The 5,278-nt window shown below is 32.9% G+C and overlaps 1 long non-coding RNA gene across 1 annotated transcript; it reads right to left on the reverse strand.

The window, feature by feature from the left end:
* Nucleotides 1-394: 394 nt before the first annotated feature.
* On the reverse strand, nucleotides 395-3,440 carry LOC127107963 (uncharacterized). The gene is made up of 2 exons (XR_007795874.1): nucleotides 3,226-3,440; nucleotides 395-959 (listed from the first exon to the last, which is right to left on the reverse strand). It is a non-coding gene; the product is annotated as an uncharacterized LOC127107963 (long non-coding RNA).
* Nucleotides 3,441-5,278: the final 1,838 nt, after the last annotated feature.

Here is a 5,278-nt window from a genome sequence, read left to right on the forward strand (position 1 = left end):
ACATATCGCCTTGACCGTCATAAATGGAACTCGAATATGTAAGTTAATCGTGTTAAAGAAACAACATAGCCTCACAACAACTGCACTCTCGCAATCAGCATCCAGTTCAACCAATCCTCCACACTATAAGAATCTCAGAGAAGCAGAAGCTTATCCCCCACTTGTTTCAATCTCGCTCCTACTGACAAGCAGTAAGAAAATAAACGAGTACCGATAGTGTTTCACACACATCTTACATACCAGTAAATAGATAAAATCACAACCTGGTCGGACAAACATACCTGCTCTGATACCACTATGTAACACCTTAATCCCCGAATCGACAATTAATAAAATAATTCAAATGAAACTACAAGATTAGAGTCTCACACATGCTTCACCATAGCATAAAATATCAAACACAAAATAGTCATATAAAAATAAGCAACGGAAATCAGCAAGTTCGACATATAAGTCTCACAAAAAAAACTCCAACATAAGGAAATCATAACACAAATAAAGAATGAACATCCCATCCCCAGTGCTACATATTAGAGCAACTCCTCTAATACCCAATGATAAAATCTAAAGAGGCATCGACGCCATCCTCTAACTCAAGCAGCTATTCATGTACCTGGTTGTTTGTACTCCCGAGGAGCACAAATGCCACAACAACAAATAAGAGGTGAGAATACATCTAACAAATATTAACGGTGAAATACAACATCATAATAGTAATAATGAGTTATAACATACATCATCCACACCCCAAAACACAATCAAATAGATAACAATGCAAATGAAAAATACTAATACCACCATCTCATTCTCAAAATGCATGTGGTACCAAATCTCGGGGATCAGAGATATATTACTTATTTTCCCTTGTCTCTGGTTCCTCTATGAACCATGTCCCTCTCTAGACGTGAAACCTCCATAGTTCCTCTTTGAACCAGGTCATCACTGGACTGTAGTCCTACCTATATTTGAAATAAATGAATGTATGGTCATGAACAATACAAACATGCAACATCATCAATATCATAGAATTATAGAATCACAAATCTCAAAACATCCTAAAAAAGGTCCCATTCTTGAACCTATAAGTCACCAATCACATGCCATCATTGCAATCCCTCTCGATTACTAAAATTAAATCACCAATTAGCGTCGTCATTGTAATCCTTCTGGATTATTGTACTCAAAATATGTTTTAAAACAATTTTAATTATTTTTTCAACAAAAAGGGTAAAGTTGTGTTATTACCCCAAATCTCCAACTCATCAAAATACTCAAAGAACTCATAATTCTAAAAAAAAATGAGTACCCTAAGAGTGCTTTAAGGTACCCAATGCTCTAAGGGTATGTCGTGGCGCAGAAAATACCCGAGTGCGTTGTACGCTCGGAATACAACAGAGTCGCCACCGATCTTTATTTGTTCCAAAGGAACAGGAAAATATCAAATAAAACCCGTTAAAGCTAAGGGAAATGGTCGTCGCAACCAGACCGGGTTCGGAGTCGATTAAGCAAATAGAAGGTATTAGCATCCATCACGCCAGTTGTACTCAATGAGAACCTTTGAATTAAACTTGTTATTGAATGTTAGCGTGATATTGTTAGTTTGCGATCTTCTAATTATTGAGCGAGAAAGAGAAAGAAAGAGTTTTTTTTTAGTTTTTTATTATTGTGAAAAGAAAGGGACTAAACATAAGTTTTTATTATTGTGTCTGACAAGATTTCAAAATCCTACTCCTACATATCTCTTGGTGCGATGGAGAACTCAAGGCTACATAGTTCTTTGTAGCAAAGAACTATTTGTTGGTTGCTTTTAAGGAGTGATCCTTTAGACATATCGAGTGATTAAACCTTTGTTTGTTACTCGCTCTTGGAGGTTAAAGCCTTTGTTTGTTCCACGTCAATACGAATAAAGCATACTCGCTTCTGAAAAGGTTTTTCAAATTCGCGCAAGGGTGAAAAAACAAGTTTGACGTGTTTGAATATTTTTGAGTGACTGACGAATATTCAAACGGTAGGCTAAGTGCGACCATCACTTGAATACTCGGGAAAATAGGAGAAAATTACTTCCGCCCTAATCATTTTCGTCCATGAAAGAATTAACTTAATTTAGTTATTTAAAGTGTTTTGATGTAATTGACGAATGTTCAAACGGTAGGCTAAATGCGACCATCACATGAACATTCGAAAAAGGAGAAGAAAATTACTTCTGCTTCAATCTTTTTTCAATCGAATTATTTATTGCAAAAAAGAGTTTGAAATCAGGACAACTTGATGTTGGATCAAGTGTTTGAAGTAGGTTTCCAAAAAAAATGGATTAAGCGGAAGAGATACTCGACGTTGGATCAAACACTCAAGTTGCGCTCAATTTGGATTAGATTTGTGAAATAAATTATGTTAATGAAGTGAAAATTATTTTAAAAGGATATAAACAATGGTTTGAAATTGAAATTGATTGATTTTAAAATAACGGTGAAATGTGAAAATTTTGAATTGATTTAAAATGGTCTTAGATTATTATTATTCTAAAACATCTAATTCTAAAATCAATTTTTATTCTTAGTTCTAAAAAAGGAGGAAAAATTAATCTTAATTCTAACACCTTTCTAAATTTTAAAAAAAAAGTCCTAATATTCTAAAGATTCTAAGGGTGATGTTCTAAAATTCTCAAATTAAATTCTAGTTCAAAAAATCTAAAATTTTACATATAAAACTCTATCATCACGTTTCTAATCTAGAACCTAATTCTAAAGTCTAACAAAAATTACTTCTAATACTACATATTAAAATTTAAAAATTTAAAAACATGTTATTATAAAAAAAATTAAAATCTAACTATCAAAATTATTCTAAAGAATAGGAAATAAAAAAAAAACTAATCCAAGTCCCTAATTACCACTAATTGGTGTTTATTGAGGTTTTTTTTTTCCTAAAACTAAAACTAAAATTGTCTAATACTAACACTCTTTGTAATATTAAACTAAGAACTAACTTAGAGTAACTAATATAATGGCCTGGTTATTTTGATAATAAAATCCAAAAACTACTTACAGTAACTAATATAATGGCCTAGTTATTTTTATAATAAAATCCTAAAACTACTTACACTGACTATTATACTAACCTAGTAAACTAATATACTAAACTAATTAATATGAAGTAAAACCTAGAGTAACTAAATACTAATCCAATAAATAAAAGAGCAGAACAAGGAAAGGAGTTAAGAGTTACCTTCCTTCTGTTTTTGCAAGTACCAGATTCAACGAAGCTTCTTCTTCGTTTGGCCAAACTCAAATCCGTCGGTGCGACGGAGTGCCACCACACACTAGATTCCTTTGTTTGTGTTTTGCATTTTCTTCGATCCGTGGTGAGATGCATAAATTTATATTAATTATTATAATTTTATGTGTGTACTTAATTATTATTTGTGATATAATTGAAATGTGATAAGGTAATAAGGATGGGTGATCCTTAGGTAGAGAATGGAGTGACTAATTAGAGATGGGTAGATTTATTTAAAATTATTTAATTGATTAAATAATATTTTAATATTATTATTTAAATGAAATTAAAAAATAAAAAAAATAATGCGTTTGAGATGGAAAATACGAATTATGGAGAATTAAAGAAGTGCATGATGTGATGGATAAGGATGTGGAGAATTATGGACGAGGTCTATATTGACAAATTATTTGATGTGTTATGAATGATTGGGATGATGTGTTTGATTATATTGGTGGTAGTCCATAAGGATGGATTAAGTAACTTAATGGTTGCATTTATGGGTCACTAAATATTATTAGAATTGTTATCTTAATTGTATTATTATCATGCCATACATCCATTTGATATGTTGAATGAGATAAGTCATAGGTCCAAAGGGGGACAAAAGACTTATCCGGAACTCAAAAGGAGGAGTTTGGGATTTCGAAGAGGGAATTAGGTTCGTAAGAAGAACCAAATGTTGAATTGATACCATATGCATATGAGTCGTTGTCATTATTGTGAGTCGCATAACATGAATTATTTATATGCGTGAAATATGACTGTGTGTGATTATGGTGTTGTTGTATGTGATACTGAGGATAATTTGGGAGTGAAAATATGATATGTTATTATGTATGATTGTATAGATGTTGTACTTTATTTTACATTTTATATTGTTATTATTGAAATGAATTCTCACCCCTTCTGTTTTAATGTTGTCTTTACATGGGCATCATGCGGATACTCAAGAGTAGAGATGTTGTTATGTGTGGAAGTTAGCTCCTGGAGCTATTCCTTTTAGTTTATTCATGTTAGCTTTGATTATGCTCTGATATGTAACACTGAGGAACAAATTATTTATTTTTGTTGAAATTTCCTGAGAGACAATGCATGCTCTCGTATTTGTTTTATGTTTTGGTGTGATAGCACTTGGAGAAGACTCGCGAGTTGATGCTTTTAATTTTGTAATGAAAACTATTAGGAGATTTTAAATTGGTATGTTTTTTTATTATGATTTCACTGCGAAGATATTCAAATGAGTTAGATGTCGTGTAAACATCCTAAGTGCAAATGTATGCAGTAAAATATTTTGTTGTAACCCGTGTTACAGAGCAGGGTATGATTATTGTGAGTGATACCCTAAGTGATTGTATTTCGTTAATTACATTCTTTGATAATTACGTGCGATTTTTTAGGCTGTTACAAGATGGCGTTAGTGTGAGACGGGGTGACGGTGGATTTCGGAGATGGAGCTCGTTGTTGTTGGTTCGTCGTTGTTGTTTGGGAGCTTGTGTTGTACGAGTTAATGGCGGAGAATGGTTTTGTTATGTGAAGAAAATGTGAGACGTTGGAGAAATGAGAGAAGTAGAAATGAAGAAGATGTGAGGCGTTAGAGAAATGAGAGAATGAGAGGTTGTTTGGGTTATGTGAACATGTTTTTGTTGTTTGTAGAGGAAAAGTTAGTGAGTGGGGCATGTGTTTATTATGGAGTCTAGTTTGTGTGGTTAAGAGGATGAAGGTGGAGTGTGTAATTATGGTGGAAGAGTTTTTTTTAGTTTATGGTGGAAGAGGCTTTTGTAGTTTATGATTTATGTGAGGAAGAAGAGTATTAGGTTTGTGTTCTTGTGTTGTGTTAAATAAGAGAAGAGAGGGTTTTGTTAGTGGTGAGAGCGGATCCTGAAAAGAAACAACATGGGAGAGTTTATGTATGTGAATCTTTTTGAAAAAGTCAGAGTAAAGAGAGAGTTGAAGTTGTGAAGTGTTAAAAACGTGGAGGGGGAGTAGTTGTTTTCCTCAA

The sequence above is a fragment of the Lathyrus oleraceus genome, chromosome 7 (genome assembly GCF_024323335.1).
Source record: "Lathyrus oleraceus cultivar Zhongwan6 chromosome 7, CAAS_Psat_ZW6_1.0, whole genome shotgun sequence".
In the NCBI taxonomy this organism is placed as follows: domain Eukaryota; kingdom Viridiplantae; phylum Streptophyta; class Magnoliopsida; order Fabales; family Fabaceae; genus Lathyrus; species Lathyrus oleraceus.